Source organism: Pinus tabuliformis, chromosome 7 (assembly GCF_031772625.1).
Source record: "Pinus tabuliformis cultivar Carrire ecotype Pingquan chromosome 7, CPIR1, whole genome shotgun sequence".
Classification (NCBI taxonomy): Eukaryota; Viridiplantae; Streptophyta; class Pinopsida; order Pinales; family Pinaceae; genus Pinus; species Pinus tabuliformis.
In genome coordinates, this window is record NC_142293.1 from 1,525,232,779 (window position 1) to 1,525,258,192 (window position 25,414).

At 39.3% G+C, this 25,414-nt stretch overlaps 1 protein-coding gene across 4 annotated transcripts in view; it reads right to left on the reverse strand.

Annotated features, from left to right (window-relative positions):
• Positions 1-24,981, reverse strand: part of LOC149253642 (uncharacterized) — a 69,219-nt gene extending 44,238 nt beyond the window's left edge. Inside the window, exon 1 of one of the 4 annotated variants that reach the window (XR_016267106.1) lies at positions 24,601-24,974. The gene's annotated coding sequence lies outside the window, so the exon portion shown is untranslated. Of the gene's footprint in view, positions 1-24,600 lie in introns of all 4 variants that reach the window. The other 3 variants (XR_016267105.1, XM_089459992.1, XM_089459991.1) reach the window with 3 other exon arrangements.
• Positions 24,982-25,414: the final 433 nt, after the last annotated feature.

Genomic DNA, 25,414 nt, shown 5'->3' on the forward strand with positions numbered 1-25,414 from the left:
TTTCAATGACTCGATCATTGTAAAAAATACATTAAATATTTATTTTTTTAATAAAAAAACATAATTTTAAAGATTTTCATTCATGTTTCCAAACACATATCATTAGAATATAGATAGAAGACAACATATGATCAAAGTAGGCTCATGAATATATCCATTATATCAAAATGGCACCCAATGCATTGTCCAATACATACATGATCATGATATAGAGATCAAAACAAAAACACATAACCAAGGAGGCTAGAAATGGCCTCTACAACAAAAGTAGATTGTGACCAGTACTACTGGCTACTACTAGAGGAGCCGAGAACATGTGGATCAATCTCTGGATCAGAGTCACACAGGAGGCCCCATGGCTCCTCCTCATCATCATCTCCAACTGCAACTGTAAAAGTGGTAGCACTAGCAGGCTGTGCAGCAGCTGCAAGCTAAGCTAGATGAGATATGCACTTCTGTCGTGTCTGAGCAGAGGAAGCGCCTGCAACTGGAGGACTTGTTGGCTCTGAGGCTGAGGCTAGTACAAGTGGATCAGGGTTTGCATTCAACTGAACATTATGTTCGAGTGATGCTATCATCTGTAATTCATCATAATCCATATCCTCATCAAAAGCAAACTCTGTTGGATGACTCTCCACTACCCAATCTGACATTGGATCAATGTCTTCCAACCCAATGGGATCTGAATCAGGTCTTTTGTTTAGCAATTGGTTGCGCCTGAGCCGAAGGCTGTATTGAACATTTACTAGATCATTTAGTCGTTTTTAATCCAAACGGTTCTCTTCTTTGTGTGAATCCTCTCAAAGACAGACCAATTGCGCTCACACCCAGTAGCACCGCAAGTTTGACTCAAAATACGAATTGCAAACTTCTGCAATTCAGGACAATGGCTACCAAAAGCCTCCCACCATTGTGCTGCAAAAAACATAGGAGTGTAATGAGTTAGCTCAACAAAATTACAAATTATATCCAACTTTCAAATTATAAACGATTTAACAAAATAAGTATTAAGAATTTGAAAATTGAAATTTTTGTTTACCTGGCTTATCTACTTCCCTTGCAATCTTTGCTAGGTTCTTCCCAAAGGTACCTAAGGCAGTGCTGAAGGTTATGACCTGTCAGTGTATCTCCAGCTGATCACACTCCAATGGGATCATGCGATCAATGCAATCAATCAATCCATCTCTAACCTCCCCCCTCAAAGCTCCTGTTGCCTTAGCTTTATAATGATACCGTGGGTTCAAAAAATACCCAGCTGCATGTATAGGGCGATGGAGTTGATTGTTCCATCTTTCATCAATGATTGCCCAAATGGGCCCATACTTAGCCGCTTTATCCTTGTATGCCATCTTTATTTGCTCCTTTGCTTGATCCATAGCCTCATAAATGAAACCCATAGCCAATCTTTCCCCATCCACCCTCTGCAACACCTTAACTAGTGGCTCAGCAAGCTTCACAATCTCTGCTGCCTTTCTCCAAAATATTTCTTCATTAACTTTCTTTTTCAATTTTTTGCCTTCATGTTTGTGAGACCACTGGCTTTGATTCCATTCTTCACTAGAAAAAATCTTTTGCAAGTTTCTATGTTGTGAAAGCATAGATTGCAATGTCAAAAAATGAGTAGCAAATCTAGTGATGGCATGCCTAATAATATCCCTGCCCCCTGTGTGTTTCCTCATCAGGCTCGAAATCCATGAATGATTGTAGATAAATTTTGTTATGCTTTTGGCATGATCTACAATGTTTTTGACCCAATCTAATTTGCCAATATCCTCAAGCATGAGGTCTACGCAATGTGCAACACATGGGGTCCAAAAGATGGTTTTGTGTTTTCCCTCTAACAGTTTACCAACAAGAACATAGTTAGAGGCATTATCTGTGGTGACTTGAACAACATTAGCCACCCCCACCTCCTTAACAATCTCATCCAATAGCTGAAACAACAATTGTCCATCTTTTACCTTATCAGATGCATCAACTGATTTTAGAAACATGGTTCCCTGTGGGCAGAAGATAAGAAAGTTTATGATGGTATGGTTTCTTTGATCAGTCCATCCATCTAACATGATGGTACATCCTGTTCTTGCCCATGAGTCCTTGAAATCTTTTAAATACTCATTAATGGATTCAATTTCTTTCTGCAAACGATACCCCCTTAGCTCATGCATAGTAAGGCCTTTGAAGCCTTTTCCAGCAGCATGTATGGCATCAAACATAGGCTCATAATATGGTGAACGGGAAGCATTGAAGGGGATATCAGCATCATACCACCATCTAGCTATGTACTCACAAGCAGTCTCCCTCAATTCTTTCTTCCAATGGTCATCTAAAGTGGGCTGCATTTGACTTTTACTAACTTGAGGACCATGTGCATCTGATGGAGAGGAGGGAGTGAAATAACTTTTGATAGTCATATCACCCTTTTTCATTCTACCCTTTCCCTTATCTTGAACAGAACCAAAAGAGGGAGGAACATATCGGAAAGGGTTGGATGCATCAGTATGAGGGATAGAGGAAGAACCCTCAAAATCATAATTGGGGTTGGTAGCCATCATTTTTTGTATCTCCCTCTTCCTCCCAATTTCAGCCTCTAACTCTCTTTGCCTAGTCTTATCTTCTTTAAACTTCTCAAAGCTGGCCAACAATTGCTTCCTAATCTCCCCAATTTCTGGTGAGGTACATGGAGTAATTTGGCCTCTAATCCCCGCCAAGTGTTGTTTCAGCCTATTAATGCCCCCAGGACCTTCCTTAATTTTCCTATGGCAAAATTTGCATTGCATTTGACTATCAACCATTTCAACATATGCCCAAGCAGCATCTTTCACTCTAGGTGCCATTTTTTGACTTGGAAATGAAAGCAAAAAAATTGAAAATGAAAACAAAACAAAAAAAAACCATTGATTCAATGTTCATTTCTTTCACAAAAAATAGTCTCTAGGCTTTCTAGATATGCACTTAAAATTTAATAAGCAAAAACAGATTTGTAGAGGTGAAAAAATATACCTCCAAGCACAAACTGCCTCTTCAAGGTTGCTCCAAGAAACCAACTCCTCAATGGCAAATGTTGCTCCAAATGGTTGCCCAAGAAGCTCCTCACTCCAACTACAATGCTTGCCCAAGACTCCTCACTGCTACTCCAAAAACAAACTCAACAACTCCTCACTGAAATTCTCACCCAAATGCATGAGATGGCTATGAGGAAATGAGAGGGGTTGGGTGGGTTAAATAGGGTTTAAGAGAGGGGAATGGACCCCAAAGACAAAATAAACAAAATACAATCCGGTTTGGAGTCCCCCAAAAGAATAATTTAAAAAAACAATCGTTGTTTTTCGTGGTTAACGGGACGCTGTTCCAACCCAGCCGAGTTAATGCGGACTCGGCCGAGCCGGCCGGGTTAATACCAAGCCGACCGAGTTATTAGACAACCCGGCCAGGTTAATACCAAGCCAGCCGACTTGTTAGACAACCCGACTGGGTTAATACCGAGCTGGCCGAGTTGTTAGACAACCCGGTCGGGTTAATACAGAGCAAGCCGAGTTGTTAGACAACCTGGCCGGCCGAACCGTTTCCTAGGCCGAGTCAAAAATTTGGGGTCTGGCTTGGACCAACTCGGTCGAGTCGGTTCCGAGCCGGCCGATTTTGAAAACATTGGTCTTGGGTGGTTGGCCTGATCTTGGTGAGTTGTCTATGGTCTATGGTCCTAGGAGTCTCCTTGAATTGATTCTATAAGAAGAAAGTTCTTTGGGTTTTCTTCTGTTGAGGGGTTTGCCCTGGCTTGGAGCCTATCTGTAGTGTCTCTATTGTTTGTATTGTGATCTTCTTGTTTGGCATTTATCTTGATGATGAACAAAACTTAAAATTAAATAACTAATGTAATAAACATCACAAGAACTTGTCAAGTTAATGACAAATCTACTAATAAAACCCTAATGAAGCACTGCCCTAGATTTCTCAACACCGAATCAGATTTAGGGCTTTGAAGAAAGGGCAAAGAAGAAGATCTATTTGACTCCTTTTTATAGCTAGATGGGCATCCATCTAGGACTAAGCTCCTAGAAGAAATAAATCATAATTATGTGCACCATAAATTAGCCCTAACCACCGTGATATGACCACAAACCTATACAAGAAGAGCGAAGGCATAAAAGCTTTGTATTTGGAGGACCAAAAGGTTAATTAAGCAACCCAAGGAAGGTCGGGCATCCTGACAAGGAGAGGGAGGGTCTAGGATGACCTTACAAGGTCTGATATCCTCATCAAAAGGTTTAAAAATCTGTGCAACTTCAGAAATCTTAAATATCCAATATGTAGACATATCTCAACGAAGTATCTTTACTTGCAAAAGGTTCAAGACCAAGTTTGATAAGGGTCATTCTGAGCATAACCCTTGTTGAAAAAGGATCAAGACCTATTCTATAAACATGTATATAAAGGAACCCAAGTCCGAATTGACTGAAGAGGCATTAGGCAGAGTCATCTTGCAAGCAATAGACTCAAGGAAAATCCGAGTTGTTGACCTAATTGGAAAGCTACAGTCATCTTGAACAGAAGGAGCTGAGAACTCTTCTCATTCTAAGCATAAGTGCATTTCAAAGGACGTAAATTGAAGCCTTGACCACCAAGAAAAAGGAACCGAGATTCCTACTTTAATTCTATGCATGAAAGAGACCTAGATTGAATTGATTGGAGACACATTAGGCCTATACTGGAAGGATAATCATCAAGCTACAATCACCTTGTTCAAGACATAATTCGCAGATCTATGGAGTAACATAGAAGACAAGAACTTGTGGTATAGGATCCACGAAGTTATGAAAAGTTCTACAGGGATGAGATTGAGAACCACTATTCTGAGCATATATATACACAGTCCAAGCCTAAACAATAGAGAGCCAACCTTGGAACCTTCTCTCTTGTCATTGAAAGTGTCAACAAGGATATCTCCTTGGAATCAGTGCAAGAAAAGTTTTGCTGGTGACAGCCTATCATTGAAGTCTTCAAAGTTTGCCAGCATCCTCATAATAGAAGACTTTAATGAATTGTCACATCTTGGGAAAGGGATATCATTACATCTATAGCAGTCAATTCTTTGGGACCTGTGCATCAAAAATTTGTAAGCAGAAGAGCAACAGCACCCTTGAAGTCATTCTAAGTACACTTGTTAATTGATTAAGCAAAGGGTAATTCGAAGTCTACTTGGCAGCATACAAATTTTATCTCCCTTGACAAATATACATTATTTGAAGGCTATTTGATCAACTAAATCTAGGATCTGGTCTACATTGATATTCTACAGGCAGAGGAAGGAGATTCTCTTACATTAGTGATTTTATGACAAGTCTTTGCTCTATTGTCTCAATCTCAAAGGAAGAAACATTGTACACCTACAAGGTTTTACTAATGTGACAAGGAATATGTCATCTCTGACAAATGTTGATTTTTGTGTAGCTTGGGAGGTACTCCAAGCCCTAGTGTTCAAGGGTTGGAGGTCAAAGCGCCACAGGTAGGCTTGTGGGCTTAGAACCCAAGCTTGGGGTTTTGCACCCAATCGTGTTTCGAGCAATTCTAGAAGCACATTTCGACATGTGATGGATGAGGATGCTAGTGCTCGTCAAGACAAATCCGACACATCGAAAATCATTTGATTCTGAGTTGTCGTTGAAGAATTATGAATTTTTGAAAGTTATGTGTGGGCATAGTGGCACAAAGTTTAGGTCAGCCTAGCTATTAGGAGGCCTAATGACAGTGGTCAAGCCCACATGTGTAACCCTTGTGTTTAGTATAAATACAAGGTGAGTGTGAGGCATTATAACAAATCCAAGAAGCATCTTTCATAGTCTACACATCAAGAAAGCCAACAGGAGTATAGGAACGCATGAATGCAGGAACGCACGAGTGCAGGAATGCACGAATGCAGGAACGCAAGTGCAATAATGCGTGAGTGCAGGAACGCACGAGTGCAAGAACACGTAAGTGCGGGAATGCACGAGTGCAGGAACGCGATTGCAAGAACGCACGAGTGCAGGAACGTGAGTGCAAGAACGCAAGGGCAAGAAAGCACGAGTGCAAGAACGTGCGAGTGCAGGAACGGGCTAGGTATGTATTGTATTGATGTGTTAAGGTTGAATTGACGCTAGTGGGTGATGTCCTAGGAGAAAACAGTTTGGAAGTCTGTTAGCAGCCATGTGGAAGGGTCTCCTAGGTGTGGGGATGCCCTAACTAGGTGCAAATGCTACAGCATGGACTTGATCTCTCGTGGACTATTGAAGGGTAGCTTGAGAGTGGACCAAGTGTGGCCGTGATTGGGCACTTATGGTCCACTGGAGGACAGCGAGATAGTGTCCAAGTTGGAGCCCAGTGAGCAACACCTTGATGGACAAAGGTGGTTGCAAGAGAGGTAGTTGATGAGCTCAAGGGTCTGATCAACCAAGAGAAGTTTGTGGAGCCCGAGATGTGTGTGTGGAGAAGGACATCTACAGCAGATGATGGTCAGTCCTCCTAGCCCGTGTTCATTGTAGGAGATGGACATCTTGCAGCGATAGGTGGCAGCTCTCCGTGCCCTATGTTGGTCTTCATCGATGCAGCGCAAGAAGACCATAGTGCGCTGAAGTCCCTAAGTAGTTGAGGAACAACAATGGGCAAATCAAGATTTTTTCACAAGTGGAGCTGTGAACAACTCGAGAGGAGTCTCAATGTGTTGCACCCTTGATGGACAAAGGCACAACTAGTGAGCAGATTGGATAGCCGAGATTCAATGGCCATATGGACTTGGAGCATTGATAGAGGTAGGAGTTGCAGATCAAGAACCAAAGGAACGGTCAGGTACAGTGTACAACCAAGAGGAGCTGAGAGAGTTGACTACATCAGCCAGATGGTCAGAGTATCTTGTTGAGGGTAGATTGGTTGTCAATGGATTGACACCAAGCCCTAGTTTTGTATCTTGTACTAGTGGATGTATGAGGGCCATTATCCCTGGTACGAGAGCCCTAGACTGTTGTATTATATGTTGTTTAATATAACGAAGTTGGGTTGAAAATTGTAAAAAGTTTTTCATATTTTGTGCATGTGTGATTTTCATATTCCACTGTGCAAAGTAGTTTTGTTGAGATTCTTGGTTTGGTAGCGTCAGAGATTTTAAGATTCTATCCTAGACCTAAGATCATGGAAATTCAACAACAAATAGGTACCAAACCTATTGCCATATAAAAAGAAGAAGCTTTTGAAAATGATAAGCCTAGAAATACCGTAGCACCTACATGGAGTTAAAGATAAAAGTTGCAGTACCTTTGTGAACACATCTGAAGTCTTCACTCTTGAAGAACAGTTAGAAGAGCATGGCATCCAGTAGCAAGCCTTGTGGCAGCCTCTATGATCATGAAGTACATAGGTACGTAATCATGAGGTATGTATAGCATATTCAATTGTTAAGGGTCAAACAAGAAATGTCTTATGGTTTAGTTGCTCATATGGATCTAAGGTTTGTAATTTTCATTATACTAAAGATTGATATCTAGGATTGAAAAACCCTATGTAAAATCCAAGGATGGTAACAGAGCAGTGTTCAAGAACTGCAGCGTTTGGGTAAGAATGTGTGGCCTCAATAGCTTCGGGAGCATGGACTTTGCAAAATTAGCTGGCAAATTACATAAAGCCAAGGTATGCAATCTCACTATATGGTGTTTGACAAAATGCCTCTTAAAATTTTGCACGTAAAGTGCTTGAAAACATGGATAAACCAGATTAATTTTCCACAAGCTCACTCCGCAAGTTGCTTTCATTTATTCAGTTCTTTTGCATAGAAATTTGATGTGATCTTAAGAGTAGCCTTCATATAGATGGTGTGTGAAGTGATACCCAGATAACCAATCTATTTGTCATCAAATATTAATCCCTCAAAAGAATGTTTTGTGGATGGAAGACGCAAAATGAAATATCTACATGGCAAAGACAGATTGATGCTTACTGTGAATACTTCGAAGCAATGGCTGAGCTTGCTCAGTCTAAAGGGACACAATTTGGCAATTTAGTCTAAAAACAATGATACTAATTTTTTTGGGATAAAGTCTCACTAAAGCACTCAATGTTAGACTGTAATACTGTATTATAACAATTTAGCACAAGCCAAAAAAACCCAATGATTACTACCCTATGCAAAATCCAAGTATAGTTACAATAAAAATTAAAATACCCTGTGAAAAGACTAAGACCCTTCGCAAAGCAAGGTAAAGCGGTTCAGTCCTAGCCTGTGCATACTCGTAGGTAAAATCCATTTGCTCAAATAAATAGCGGTGCCTCTAGAACTACAGCTTATATAAATTCTAGCAGGCATAGTGACTAAAAAGGGATGAAGTATATTATTAATCTCCACTTAAATCAATTTAGCCTGTCAAGCCCCCCCTTTGACAGAGGAAAACCAACTCAAGGAGTTCAAATCCAGCACCTCTGGAACTACTGCTCATATAAACTCTAGCGGACACAGTGAATAAAAATAGATAAAGTATCCTATTAATCTCCACTTAAACCAATTTTTCCTGTCGAACATGTGTTAAGCCCCTTTTACAGAGGGAAACCAACTTGAGGAGGTCAAATCCAGTCCCTTCAGAGGTACTGCTCATATAAATTCTAACAGGCATATCAGAAAAAAGGGATAAATTATCTTATTAAAGTCCGCTAAACTAATCTGGCTTGCCAGAAATGTGTTAACTCTATCTGATGACAGAGGAGAACCAACTCCAAGAAGTCAAACAACTTGCACACACACAAGGGCTCTACACCCGCTGGGGTTTGAACCTGAGCTGTCTTCACAGCAGCACCCCATTCCAACCACCAAACCACGACCTGTCATGTCCTCTGTATGCATGGCAGGAACTGAGAAGGGGTTAAATAGTTAAATCACAAAGTTCGTGATTGGATAGAAAAGTTGTTGTGACAAATGTCAAATGGCCTTTGCAATATTTATCTGCCATTAGCCCAAAATTAACTTTTGGAAACAAGGTTTGTCCTAGTGTATGCCATTCTCAGCAAATGGCCCAAAGTACTCTTTTGGAGACAAATCTTGTCCTCATGTACCCCAATTGCAGACATCTTACAGATGAATTTGAAAAGTTTGACAAAATAATCCCAAGAGAAGTTGTTTCACAAAATTTAGTCAGATGGATTTTCTGCAGGTTCAGAACCAGAGATTTTCCTGAACACCATGCTCGTCATTTCCTATGCTGGGTGTGGGAATCTGGAGGAACGTGCCAACAGGCTGACAGAAGGCCTGAATGAAATTCAATCTCAGTGAATACTCTGCTTGCAGAATACATTGAAATGGGTTTGAGGCAGCCATAAGTCCTTTTGGGTAAATGGGAGAGGCACAGCCAAATGAGTTCTCTTGTAAGTGTTCTCAAGCAAATGAACCAATCATTCATGTTGACATTGCATCAGATAAGATTTATTAATAAAATCTGTTGATGGCTGTAGCTTGGGCAGGTACTTCTGCACAGGCCCAAGTGTCTAGGTATGCAGAAGTCACCCAAAGTCTCCTTAGGATACTCGCTAAGTATTGAGTAGGTTGCTATTGTAACTTAGCCTAAGTTTAACTTAGAAAAAACACATAATTAATTATGTTGGCCATTGAACTAAAGAAACTTGGGAAAATTAAAGTATTTAACTTAGTGATCATGTTTTAATCTTAACCATTGATCTCAAGCGAGACGAGATCTAATCTTGGCCATCCATCACTTTAGAGTATTAAGTAGGTTGCTATTGTAACTTAGCCTAAGTTTAACTTAGAAAAAACAGATAATTAATTATGTTGGCCATTAAACTAAAGAAACTTGGGAAAATTAAAGTATTTAACTTAGTGATCATGTTTTAATCTTAACCATTGATCTCAAGCGAGACCAGATCTAATCTTGGCCACCCATCACTTTAGAGATTAGGGTTAGGGATTTCGGTCAATGAGAGATTATAAAAGCAAGGCTGAGGAAAAGACAAAGTCACACCATTACAGTGGCACAAGCCATCGAGAAAGAGATTTTCTCAAGTGAGGAGTGAGATACTCAAGTGCGCTGTGTCCAAAGGATGGTAGAGGGGTGCAGCAGAGGATATCCAAATCAGCCAAGCAGCTCAAGGATGGATCTAAGGCTTGATAATCTGGATCAGATCCAAAGTAAGTTGTAAATGTATTTTTTTTAGTTGGGCCATTATCCCAGGATGAGAGCCCAAATGGGTTCAGATTATTAATTTAATGAGGAATTGCTGATTGGGCAGAATGTGATTGATATTCGTTGAGTAATTATGCTTCCACTGAATAATTGTGTTAAGAACCTAGTTGTTCTTTTATTCAGTAGACCTTTGATAAATCTGCTAGGAACTAATTGTCAGGTGCTAGGTTCAGAATTTAACAAAATCCAGGCATTTAGGATGTAGATTTGTGTATTTCCATATTTGAGTTGGTTTTAAAATTGATTTTTCTGTGAAATTTGCACATGATGATTGAAAGCTAATGTACAAAAGTAGCCACATTTCAAATTGATTGTGCACTGACATTTATAGGCAATGTGAAGCTTCATTATTGTTCCAAGGGCCAACCCCACGCTGATGTTTCCTCCAATGGAATGGAATATTAAAAATCAAAAAGAGTTAAGATTCACAACGTTAGATCACAACTTTAGAATCAAGGGGGCGATCTTTTTTCAGGAGGAAACAGAGGAAAAATCAACAAAGGGACTTGCAATCTATACCTTGAGATCATTGTCATTCTTGCCCTAATACAGAACTACAAGAAGGATTTTTCTTGTACATAATTGGTATGAATATACAATGGTTGCCCTTAATGTTGATATGCAAACAACAATTTTCAAAGGGGTGATGTCATAGTGATTCTTCATCAAGCACCCGGTACTGTGAAGAAGGCAATCCAAGTGCATGCTGACCAGACTGGGCCACACATCATCAAGGTTGAATTGCCATTCCCAGTGCAATCCAACAAAGAAATCATACACCGCATATTGGTATGCGGGAGACTGGTGCTGAACCAGCAACCTGCACAAATGGCTTTTATGCCCTTCGTTTGTTGCATTTCTTTAATGTCGGTCCTCCTGATATGTGTTTATGTCATTACCTTGGCCACGTACTTCCACACAGGCCTAAGTGTCTAAGCATGTGGAAATCATGGAAAATTTTAGGGGCTAATGTTCGCCCAGTGGGCTAATTTTCCATGATTTTTCCACCAAAAAGATTCGCCAATTTCCAATTTTTATAAAAGACGATTCGCCCAAATTTTAGAATATAAAACTATTTTACCTTAAAAATCGCCAACATTATATAGAGACTATATATAAAATCATTATAAATTTGAATAATTTTACAAATATATCAATAAACATTTTATAGTTTTCATATTAGGGATTAGTGAGATACGCCAATGTTTTAAAACTTCAAAAAAAAATTCCATCCTTAAAATTTTCCTTGGTGGAAATTGCCTAATTGACCCTTAACCTTAGCAATTATTTTAATTACTAAAGTGATTGACGTTTATAAGATAAAGTGAGTTAATCTAATGAAATTCAAAGGTCATTTGCAATAGTGAATTAGATGAATCTCAATGATGATCTCAAGTGATTTTGAGATCTAATCTCAACCATTAATCACTTTGGAGATTAAGGTTGTGGATTCAGTCAATAACTCAAACTTATAAAAAGAAGGTTGAGCTATGGGAGAAAACACACTTCTTGAGCACATGACACAGTGAGAGTGAGATCTCATTGACTGAGTGGAGGAGGAATTCCATTCAAGTGTGTAAGGTTCGAGGAGAGTGCAAGGTGTAGCAAGGGATATCCAGATCAGCCAGCAAGATCTGCAGAGGTTTTGATCAGCTGGATCAGTTCAAGGTTCATTGTTGTAAGTATTTTCCTCAATGGGCCATTATCCCAGGAAGGGAGCCCTTATAAGTTCTGAAGTTATTTAAATGAAAAACTGATTTGACAAGCAGAAATCTTGTGTGCATGTGATTGTGAGAAATGTATTATTTTGCTTCCGCTATTATCATTGTTAAAATCTCAGTTGTGTCTTTCATTCAAAAGATCTGCATAATAGTAATTTTACAGCAAGGAAATCTGCTAGGAAGCAATTGGCCACGTTGCTACGGTTAGAAAATTAACAATATGCATCACCCAAATGTTTCCCGTGAATTTGGAAATGGACTAGCAGCCAACTCTGATTGGTTTGGTGCTAGGCACACACAACTTTGTGAGCCCTCTGCTCAGCAATTCATAAAAATATTCAAGGTGCCATTGATGCTACCAAGCATAAGAATCATGAGAGTGTAGTTGCTATGGGAGAAATCATAGATGAGGCTTGAGGTTTTATCAAATTATTTAGAGGTTTCATCAGACCAGGATACCTTAACACAAAGGTCTCATCTAAGGAAGGAGAATGTTGCAGAGATTCCAATTTATTACATGGCAAACGAGACAGATTCGCATTCACATGGAGAATTAAGTTTCAAAGTTTATGCAATAATCTCTCATCAACCGTAGAATACTCTTGATAACTATTTGAGTTTTAGAGATGCCATACTTCAGAGTGTGGCAGAGGCTTCTAAAGCAAATGAAAATAGTGGCAACTCTTCTCTTCATAATACTTCTTTAGTTACTTGGGGCTGAGTTTAAAGCTAACGATATCGATTTGAGAGGAATCTCTTCCATTCAAAATATACAAGGCATGTAACCCAAGTGGTGCACTTCATTAAAGCTATGAGGGGCCACCTGCAGCTTTCAAAAACAAAGCCTAGTAGGTTGTCAAATGTAAAGATTCAAGTTCAACCTTCATTTGGTGAGAGAGGAAGAAAAATGGCTAGAACATTAGAAGATCACTAAAATGTTTTTGATATGTTTCCTCAACCGCAGCAACTGGCAAATTTATTTTCTAGTAAATTTCCTTGTTGTAAATTAATTAAAATTTTCAACTTACTAAATAAACAACACTGTTGAGATTTTAACAGTAAATAAAAAATAAATTAGCAGATGCGAATTGAGCCAATTTCACAGGCATGCACACATATTTCTGCCCTTCAAATCTGCTATTCATTAAATAACTTCTCAGCATACAAGGGCTACCGGCTACCGGCTACCTTACTAGGAAAATAGCCCATGTACGAATTTTACTGGAAAATTACAACAAATAAAAATAAAAATTAAACTAGCAAATATGCAAATCTACCCCTGAAGAATCCCGATCTGCACATGTGCGATTTTATACCATCAAATCCACATCACACTTACCACCTGAACTAGTACCCCCACAGCACATGTGAGCTGCACTTGTACTCCCTGCACATGTGCAGCCCAATCTCTCTTTTCTGCAACACATGCAGCCCCTACCACATTTGTATAGCCTGAATCGTGATGTGCATGTCCTCTGGTTGCAAATTAGGTGCTCAAAAAATCTTTACAGCCTCCTTGCCAAATAGCCTCCACTTTATTTCCTGGATTTGAGTTTCTTGCTGCTGCACTATTTCCCTTCTTCCCCTAGCCTGTACACTTGGATGAAAGTCCTTCACCCAATCACTAAGATCTTCACTATCTCACTCTGTCTTGTTCCCATTGATGTGTCTTCCTCCTTCACTTAGCTTTGCTTTTATAAGCTTGAGTTGTTGACCAAATCCACAACCCTAATCTCCAAAGTGAATGACAGTTGAGATTAGATCTCACCTCACTTAAGATCAATGGTTGAGACTCATCTAATTCACTAATGCAAATAGCATTTTCCTTTGCCTTTCATTAGATTAAACTCACATTTTCTTATAAAAACACTTAAATTATTCCTAGTAATTTTGCTAAGATTAAAGGCATTGGACAACTTCCACACATCTAGCCATTTAGACCTAGGCAAAAGTACCTACCCAATGCTACCATAATCAATACTCCCTCAGCGTGAGGAAGGTACTTATCAAAGAGCCTCCTGGAACTAGCTTTCCCTTCAATCCTAGCACAATGTCTCATGCATCATCCTTCACCATCGCTTTCCTCCAAACCTCCCGGTCTACTACCTCATCAACGATCTTACTCATCAATGCCCTGTAGTTCAAAAACTTCTTCGGAGTCATATTATCCCTAAATGTGCCCCTAGGAGCCTCAACATGCTATTGAGCATCCCTCAATGTCTACCCAAACCACCTAGGTCTCCTGACATAAATGGAAGGAGCTATTGTTTCTTCCTCTCCACCTAAAGGTTGACTCCGTGAACAGGGAGTCTTTGAACGTTGTTCTCCCTTCGGAGCCTCTTACCCCTCATGCTTTGTCACCACTGGTGGCAACTCATGAGACTTCTTAGATGCCAAGTTCTCCTCGAACAAAACATCTTTGTTCACTACATCTTATGTTTCAGTTTCCATTTTATGATTCTAGATAATCATGAAATGCATTTCATGTTTGTGTTGAACAACATTCCTCTAGATGTTTGGAATATATGCATGTTGAATTTTTGGAATCTAAGGCTTATTTGAGCAATTGAAGTGTTGCCTAAGATCCAAATTTGAAAAGATCAAGATTAGGAACAATGTTCAACATGCTCCATCATGAAAAAAGGAAAGGAAAGCAACACCAACACTAGTGATAATCTAGGGAGAGATGAATCTAATACCGTAAACGTGACCCCCAACTAAATAAAGTGTTTATGGATAAATAATTATATGTGTGCTTAATGCAATGTTCCACCAAGACTCCGGGATGGGAACAAATGGGTGTAGGGAGATGCATAAGGGTCACATGTGGGAGTGCCCTCAAATTTTGGGGAAATCTAGGGGGGCAGGGAGACGTCAAGGTATATATATATATATATATATATATAATGAAAGAATAATTATACTGATCCATACATAATTGAATTAAATAATGAAATACAGTGATCCATATTCATAGTTCATATTGGTACATACATCATTCGCCCATACACCACAAGATTGAATAATGAAATACAATGATCCAAATTTATCATTCTAGAATCTACATTGATTTAAAAATTAAATTAATTATTCATCATTCTAGAATGTAAATTGACTTTAAATTTATATTCATCATTCATCATTCTAGAATCTAATTAGTACTAAGCAAAATAGACTATAGTAGATACTAAAGTCTGAAGAATAGAATGGTAAATCGATATAACTCAAACTCAAACGGGGTGCTTTTGGGCATCCCCCTCAAAAGGGGTGCTTCTGAGTGTTCCCCTTTTGAGGGGGTGCACCCAAAAGCACCCCTTTTGGGGAAATGCATTCTCCACAATGGGGATACATTTCCCCTTGTGTGGGAAAAAATTTCCCTAGGTGTCCCCCCATCCCAGGTGCATGGGAAGCGTGCACCCCACCTTGGGGAACACATCCCCGCAGAAAACTGGCTTAATGTCATCAAAAAAATGGAGGCATGTTAGCTTACAATCATGTAGAAAACTAATGTACAATAATGTAATTGAAATTTTGTTGACCAAGTGCAAAGGCCCTATTGGCTTACAATCAGCTGGAAAATTGATGGATGATGAATGAAATCAAATATTTTTGAGGCCCAAGTGCAAAGGCACCAAAGTTCAAGCAATTAAAATAGATAAGAGAAAGAAAAAGAAAATGTCTCCTTAAAATCTAAAAAGGAGACATTTAAAAGGAAAGGGTATTATTGTTCCCCAACACAATGGCTCTAAGGAGGGATGAGGAAACACATTACTAGGGCTTAGCCAGCTTGAGAATGGAAATTGCTATAATCAGCAGATTGTTGTTCAGAAACAGAGAGTATGTGTTGTGGTTCATGTCGTTCAGCAGTACAGAGTATGTGTTGTGACTCCATGGATGCATACAAGAGCAGCGATTGCAACAAGTTCTCTTCCCTAGGAGGGTTTCCCAATACAAACCCTAGTTTCTGTGTGAGATTTATGTGAATGTTTTTATGTTGTCATTTTATTGTTCTTTCTGTTATGTTGGTGCCCACATCTCCAAAGGAGCAAGGTCCAGGATAAGATATGCTTGATCTTAAAACTCAAGATGGCATAATTGTTGTTGCGAAGGTTATGTATGCCTACAAAAGGCAATGCTTTTCCCACGTCGAGCCATTTTCTTCTTCACAAAACACCTATGTGACTTTACGATAACAAACTTTTACTTTTTAGTGCACTTTGATATTTTAAATAAAATGCACCTTTTATAAATCCTTTCAATCATTTAACAGGAAAGTTTTAGAAAAGGGATTTAAAATTAAAAAGGTCTATGGCCTACAATATGTTCATTTTTAAGCAACAATATAGACTTTCAGATTATTTTTCTTAAATAAATCCACAAGGGCTCTTTACTTCATTTTTCTACTAAATGGTAGGATGACAACAGCTGAATCTTTGAATACCAACACCATCCAAGCTTTGTTCGGTTGAGGAACCAAGATATGATGGTGACTATGTATTTCTAGCTGTTACAGTGTCTCACTCTTATAAAATAAAAAAATAAGGGCAGTGATTTTGTTTCCAACATGCACTGAACTGTTACAATGTCTCTCCATTACTCCCACAATTTTATTTTATTTTATTTTTATTTTTTTTGCATTTCAAGCAATCAAAATAGTGGCTTCAATGTCAAAAATCTCCTCAAATTGCTTGAATGACTTGGATGGTATCCAAGATCAATTGAAACCTCCTCTCGATAGCAGAAAGCTCTCCTTTCCTAATTAATACAAAATTGACTCAAAACAACATCTCAAGCAACAAACAATTGATTTATTAACAGAATATACTTTTTGAATGGCATCTCTTTGTCTTGATGTAGCAAATAAGTTATAACATTCTTTAATAAGAATTTATTAACATTAGATAGTGTTTTAAAATGCAGGGCTAAGTCTCTCTTTAATGCAGGAACTCTCTACTTCTGTTTTGCAACCCCATAAACTAAATATTCTACTTTCACAAGTTTGAAGAATCGCTTCTTTGGTACGAATACTAGATTTACTGACCACACATGCATGTGAAGACAAGAATCTTCATACCAAAACTTGCTCAATTTGCAGTACATGGAAATAAAAGTGTAAGATATATAAATTGTCCTAAAATTGGACAGGTGAGGTGTTGGGCGCAGGATCCCCCAAGGGCAGTTTTGGGGCTTAGAGCCTAGATTTTGGTCCAATGTTGTAATTCCAATGTAAAGACTCTGCATTTTGTAGGCACGGAGCGCATAGTTGTTAAAGAGTCATAGGGTTGTCCCCCCTTATTTTGATAATGTAATGTCAGTTGTAGAAGATCTACCAATGATCCGCGGACCATGGAATTGTATAAATAGAGCTAAGCTCTAAGTAGTAAGAGACAACTAATTGAGTAATGAAGATATGATGTATGCGAGATAGCTCTATAGTGTAAGTCTAAGTTTTTGGTCGTAGCGTAGGTAGAGGCTATGCAACTGAGTGCGCAGAGGCCTGGTAGTCCGCAGTTGAGTGCGCGGATCCCTGCAGCTGAGTGTGCAAGGCAAGTCAAGTCTGTAATCATCTGGAAGTATTAATAAAGAGAAGTTTCTATCATTTTTGCGTCTTTATTTCCTGTTTATGCATCTGTTATATTGGGTATGAATCTCACTTCTAATGCTTATATGATGCACGAATGTGTATAACTGTATCGGTTAAGTGAACGCGAGTAAGAACATCTGTTTAGGCGAAGAAAATTAAGATCTGTCAATAAGATAAGTAAGATACTTAGCCTAGTTTGGCAAATAGCGCAGTTCGCTGCCCTAGCAGCGCGAAAGGACTTCAGCCCCCCGTTAGGGCTGCGCGAAAGCCGATTGATACATTTTGCTAAGGTACAAAAGGATAAAACAGAGGGATAAGCAACTTGCGCAAAGGCAGGTATAGTTGGAATAAACCGACATCACAACCATCTCAAGGGTGCAAAAACTTGGTTCCAGCATTCCCCCACACTGCTTCGGGTGAGACTTCAGTCCGCGCTCAATGGGCTGATGCCGAAAGGGCCAATAGTGTAGGGATTTGTTTGGCTAACTAACGTTGAACCTGGGTCGGGCCCCCATAAGCCAACATGAGGATAAGAATCCTTTGGTGAAAAATAGGCCAACCCAAAAAGTGGCTTTCCACCTTTAAATTTGTGCACTACTATACTTGACCCATTACATCTTTAACAGGCTAGATGCTATAGCTTCTAAAAGGTCAAGGAAGGTTATAAATATTTAGAGGTGACTGCTCAAAATCATTATCGATATACCCTTTGCTCGGATGGGAAAACTCTGGAATACATCGGTCCCTTGAAAGGTTAATTTTTCAACATGATTACTCATTATAGGAAGATTCTTATAACAGAAAATTTGCTCGAAACAGTCCATTCAAAGCCCCTGGCAAGTAGAAGAATCCACCTCCTATTTCTTGATCACTCAGATTTTGAAAAGAAAATATGGGGCTTAACATATCAGTCACCAGCTTCTTTTAATATTCGACTCCTCAGATGGTTGGCCCAGTGTTGCACGAAGCGCCCCCCCCCCCCCCCCGGGCAGATCCAAGCCCCGAAGCGCGTCCCGTACGGAAGCGCCTAGGAAGCGTGGCCCGAAGCGGCGCTTCCTGTTTTTTAGCCGCTTCCTGGAATTTTGGAAGTGCGGTACGGAAGCGCCGCTTCCAGGCCTCCGAAGCGCGCTTCGTACGACGCTTTGGGCCTCAGAAGAGCGGCGCTTCGGAGGAGGAAGCGCACGCTTCCGTACGCTTCGGGCAAGCAGGCCGCGCGTAAGGGAAAAAGACACTTTTTTTTAATTTTTTTTTTAAGTTATGTTAACTTAGCATTAAGGGGGTGGGTTAGGGTGAGGTTAGAGTGAGGTTAAGGTGAGGAATGAAAAGAATAAAGCCCCCATTCATTCCTCATTTTCTCACTTTGAGTTTATGAGAGTTGGAGAAGAGAAGAGAGGAGAGGAGAAGAAAAGAGAGGAGAGCTTGGAGGAGTGAAGGAGGAGGAGCTAGGAGAAGGAGGAGGAGCTTGGAGCAAGAGCTTGGAGGACTTCATCTACAAGAGCTAAAGAGGTAAGTTCAAACCCCAAACTCCCTTATTTTTTTGACAATTTTTTTGTATTTTTCTCCTCCCTCTCCTACTCTTTCCCATTGTTTCTACTTGCTCCTTTACTTACAGGTTATCCACCACCTATATCCATATTCCAAGATGGTGTTATTTTGGCTTCTATGTATCATTCCACTCTTGGTTTTAATGATGGCAAGGGGGAATAGAAATAGAAGAGATGAAACACAAGAGGACGGTGGTCCCAATATGAGTGACCCAATGTATGATGAGGAGGAAGGGTTTGAAGAGGAAGGGGATGAACCTGAAGAGGACACTGAAACACAAGATGGGAAAGCTACATCAACACCCTTGTGGAACTATGTGACCAAACTTGATGGGGGAAAGGGTGGTGGATGTTACAAATTTGTGTGCCCTCATGGTTGTCATGAAGGAAAACCATATTGTGGTTCATATACCCGTTTGAGGAGACATCTTTGTGGGGTGATGGACAGTGATGAAAAAAGGGTCCTGTGGGGGTACAAATTTGCCCAAACATTTCAACTGAAGAAAGAAGAAAATACATCCAAATAGAGATGGCTGCACAACAAAAAAACAAGAAACAAAGAACTCATTCTAAATCAAGTGCAACCTCTAAATTTGGTAGCTGCTCATCTCCTCATGGTACTTCTGCAAGCTCTGGAGGTAGAAGAACAATAGGGGATTTCCTTAATGTTGCTGGGAGGGATGATGTGGATGGAAAGATAGTCCGTTTTCTTTGTGCTTGCGGTGTACCATTCAATGTGCTTTGCTCTCCCTATTGGCATGAAATGGTAAAGGCCATCAATGAAGCCCCAAAAGGATACAAGGCCCCAACTATGAGAAAGCTAGAACAGTGTTATTAGAAAGAGAAAAAGCTAAGATTCAAAGAGCTTTGACACGTTTTACAAATGAGTGGGTAGATTCTGGGGTATCCATTGTATCAGATGGGTGGACAAATATTAGAAACCAACATTTGATAAATGTTCTTGGTGTTTCTTCTAGTGGTGCAGTATTTATTACATGTCATGACTCCTCCTCCATCACTGCATCTGCACAAAACATTGCAGATCTCCTATTGAAATCAATCAAAGAAGTTGGTCCGAATAATGTGGTTCAAGTGATCACAGATAATGCAACAAATTGTAAGGCAGCAGGAAAAATTATTGAGCGTACTCATCCACACATCTTTTGGTCTGGGTGCCTGGTTCACACATTGAACCTTTTGATGCATGATATTGTGAAGCACAAAGAATGTGGGTGGATTATTGAGCTTTACAGGAGAGGGAAGCAGCTCACTAAATTCATCACAGGGCATACAAGGGTAAACTACTTCTATGGCACTTACTCCAAGTTGCAGTTGCTTAAAATTGCAAAGACAAGATTTGCTAGTTATTACCTCACCTTTAGGCGGCTAGTGAAGGTGAGACAAGCTTTAACTAATCTGGTGTGTGCTGAAACATGGGATGAAATTAACACTGACAGAGATGGTGCTAATGAAGTCAAGGACACTGTTCTTGACAGTTACTTTTGCTCACAGGTTAAATATGTTTTGCAATTCACCAAACCAATTTATTACATGATCAAGTTTGCAGATTCAGATCGACCAGTAATTGGGGAGGTGTATGAGCAAATGGATAGCATGTTGGGGCAGATTAAAGACATTGTTGAGCCTAGAGATACCACCTTGTACAATTATATTCGTGTAGAGGTGCAAAACCGATGGGAAATGCTAAATGTTCCATTGCATGCATTAGCATATGTTTTGACACCTAAATACTATCATCCATCATGACTTTCAACACCAGCACCTGGGGGGGAAGTAGGAGAAAACCACACCAAGATCAAGAGGTTCACAAAAAATATATGGCTGCATTGAGTAAATTAATCCCTGATGAGGAGGAGGCTGCATTGGTACGGAGACAGGTGAGCAACTATATGCTTAACACTGGTCCATTTGGGAGCATGCATGCAATTAAAGATCGAGAGACTTTTTCTTCTCTCGAGTGGTGGAACATGCATGGAGGGGGTACTCCACTTCTACAGGCTTTGGCATTACGGGTGCTGTCACAGGTGGTAAACACCAGTGTTGTTAAAAGCGCGATTAAATCGCGCTTTTTTCCCTAAGCCGATTTAATCGCGCGTTTTATGGGAAAAAGCGGCTAAAAAATTTTTTGCCGCTTTTTTCGAAAAAAACGCGCTTTTTTCCGAAAAAAGCTCTGGGTTGCCAGGACAGCACGATTTTATAAAAAAAAAAAAATTGGTTTTTCATTTGGTTATTTGGGTTTTTTCATGCAATTTTTTTGGAAAGAAACAAATAATTTTTTAGTGGGGCAGCTTAATGATCAATTCTAGGCCCTAGTATGGATATGCTATTCATGGTAATGTTAAATTCTTAAAGTAAAAGTGACATTCTCCTTAATCTTCATTTTCATCCTTTTACTTAAATTTTTAACATTACCATGAAATGACTCAGGATGTTTGAGAGTGGTTCCAGCCTCATTGGATTTCATATGGAGAAAGTAGAATTTTAGATTTCATTTAAAATCCAGCAGACTTATCAGTTTTTCAGGATTTCAGGATTGGGAGATTGTAATGTTTCCAGGTGACACCACCTGCTCGGGCTACCCCTGCCACCAGTAGAGGACGTGGTCTACCTCCTATAGCTCCTACTTCTAGTTCTTCAGCTTCTAGAGCACATCAGACTCCACTGCCATCTCCACCAGCACAGGCACCAGCATCTACATCTAGAGGGAAAGGGAAAGCTGTGGCATTTTCTCGCAAGAGGGGCAGAGGAAATCAATAGGATTAGACCTCATTTTATTATATATGACATTATGACATGATGAAATACATTATCATATTTTTTGTTGATATTTTGAGGCTGAGCTGGGACTCAGGAGTCAGGACTTACTATTCAGGACATGATTCGATGTTATGTGTGATTTTAGCACTAGAAATGATATTAAACATCTCATATATTAGTTTTTTTATCATATTTATGTGTCAATGTATTTATTTTATGTTGTAGATGGTTTAGATATTAAAAAAATTGGAAAAAAATGAAAAAAAATGAATATTTTTGTACCAAACACTTTTTTCCCGCTTTTTCCGATTTTTTCCGCTTTATTCCCGGCGCCGATTTAATCCCGCTCGCGCTTTTAACAACATTGGTAAACACTTCTTCTGCAGAGAGGTGTTGGAGCTCTTATTCTTTCATCCACAGTGTTAAAAGGAACAGGTTGAGTTTAGACCGGGCAGAGAGCTTGGTTTATGTTCATTACAACTTGCGATTGTTGTCCCATTACTGTGAAGATGCAAAGTCTAATAAAGACATGTTGATTTGGGACAAGAATCCAGAGGAGCCCAATTTGGAGGATGGAGTGTTGCAATTAGAGCAATTAGAGGATGCTCTTATCCAGGTATGTCCATTGTGGTATGAATTTTCCAATTTTTCCTTATAAAGCATTTCTCTAATTCATGTTTTTAATTTTTTTGTTAACTAGTGTTTTTTTTTTGCATGAATTTTTTGAGCGATTACAGGATGATGATGATCGTGTTGATATGCCACCCCCACCCCCATCTGGTCCCTTGGTTCCTAGGTTCCATGGTTCAACACCAACAGCAGGGGGTTCTTCTTCATCAGTTTCAGTGCCACTTCCACAACTTCCACCGGCACCATCTTCTTCATTGCCACCACATGGAGGCCCCCGCCCGCCGACACGTTCTGTTCGTGGTGGAAGGAGGAGAGATTAGTAGATATATTCACAGTCTACTACTTTTTGTCATAGATTACTCATTAGACTTGTAGGCTTGTGAATTTTAAATTTGAACCTTTTTTGTCTTGGCGGTGACCAAGTGACATATTTTGTAAACATTATTATTTGAATTTTGGACATGACAAATGTTGACAGTTGCTCACTTGCTAGATAAATGATAATATGCTCTATGTTTTATGTTTTATAATATGCTTAAATGTTTTATGTTTTATAATATGCTTAAAAATTTGATGTATGTTTGTAATAGCTAGAATATAGATGATTGTTGTACATACTCGTAACTACAATGGAATCATGGATGCCATATCTATCTTGATTTATGCAAAAATATGCATGTTTTCATGTCTTCTACAATTAATTTGCTATTTGGGATGTTTGTTTTGAGTATAAATGCAAAAAAATATAAATATATATATATATATATATAGCAGACGCTTCCGCGGACGCTTCGCTTCCTAGATTTTTGGAAAATGATGCTTCCGCTTCCAAAAAACGCTTCCGCTTCGCTCCCGCTTCGTGCAACATTGGGTTGGCCCTTTATAAAAGTTTATCAATCAAGGATGGACTCCATCATGCAAGATTTACAAATGGATGTTGTATAGTCTGCCACAACCCAGAAACAATTAAGCCCGTGATGAGGAATTGCAACAATTCTAGAATGGTTTGGATTGGATTACTTCTAGGTAGAGTACTTTCTTTATCGCTCCTCTTCACTGGAATGGACTGTGTGTGGGGACAACTGGATGATTCAGTAGGCTAGCAAAAGTATGTGAGATGTGATCAGACTGATCAGTATCTCCTTGTGGAAACATTATTGTAGTGCAATTTTTCAAGAGGCGACAATCATTAAAACTGGCAGAAGTTTCTACGTTTAGATCAGATTTGACTATCTAGATTTTGTACAGAGGGCACCTATTGGAAAAGATATCGATACTTTTCAAGCTGAAGCCAAGGTAGATATGCTTGCTGTCCTTGCTTATGTAGGCAAAGAGGAATCCGGATACATTGCTGCATATATATATATATATATATAATGTTTGCGAATCACTGGTAACTTATTTTAACGATTCCTCAAAAAGTAAATGCAAAAACCTCTTCTACAACTCCCTTCAATTTTTAAAATCAGTGAAAGCTTTAAAGGTAAGACAATCGTGAAATAATATGGGAGACTCTCTTGTAATTAGTTCGTTGGAGGATTTGGTAGTCGAAACTGACCATTTTTTCAGGACAAAATAAGTAAGCAAATTGGCCAGTGACAAAGACTGTATCTCAGGGTGACTTTCACATACAGCCTCTGCACTAATAGTTTGGAAAATGAAGAAATTGAGTGATCCAATAACTAGCCCTTGCGGCCTCGGGCTAAAAACGAACTAGCCATGCTTGAGACGTGGCACAGCTTGTGGGAGAAAAACACGTTCAGAAAAATACAGGAGCGCACTCACGATCTTCCACTTGTGGAGATGAGACTAAAAGCTCAGAGAAGGTTTCAAAACGATTGTTCAAGATTAGCAACCACAATCAGGCTTCTGCACTTGAGTTTCCTCATAATAGTGTGGAGGCCTTCAGTCAATATAGTTGGACGCTAAATTCAAATAGATTTTTATGAAACACTATTACAATACAATCTTCACATTAAGATTTTATCAGAAGATATTCCACATATTAGAATGTATCTTTTGATGCTCTTATCTGTGGAGGGAGATAGAGAACAAAACCCAAATCAAACTTAATAAACGGCATGCTCTGAGATCTATTTATCATTAGATGTACGATAAAAATCAGAACATACCAGTAGGAGGCTGTTGTATAAGGCAATTCAATTTACTCTGTGGAAATCCCTACAGCGTCCAAAACCCATGCTTTCACCGACAAATAGAAGTACATCGAGCCCAATCCCAGAAGTGACAAACACCGATTAGCAGATTCCAAGAATTGCCTTATACCAGATGCACCGAAGCCACGGCCTTGCATTCCATGATCGAATGGTTTGCATCTATGATGCGAGTATTTGAAACTCGGATTTCTGATTTTAGGGTTTCCATGAATGGACAGGGTTTGAAGAAAGTAGGATAATCAGGACTCCTGGCAAGTGACGTCCAAATTGTTTTAAAATGTATATATATGAACTCCAAATTTGGGTAAAAAATAATGTGGTTTATGTAGTTAGGACTCTCGCCGAGTAATGTCTACATGGCTTAAATGTGAACATATATTTATATGTATGTGTATATATCCTTGCTCCAAATTTGGTTCAAAAATTATGTGGTTTCTGTCCTCTATGTTGTGTTTTTATCCCGTACTGACAGCGTTGGTAGTGTCATGATTCATCGACCGTCTTTGACTTCCTTCTGATTTTGGAAGATTTTCTGGATTCTTCACTCGAGTTCGTGCCAACATCATCGATAGTGCCATGTTTCATAGGCCCTGTTTGACTTTCTTCACATTCTTATTTCTGTGATACTATACAAATTCCGATAATGAAATGAAAGCGATGGGGCGGGTATATAATGAAATATAGCGGCGATATTTTAGTACGCTTGCAAGGGACTGGAGAGAAAATAAACAAAATAAAAAGAGTTTCTTAAATATTATTACATTAATTC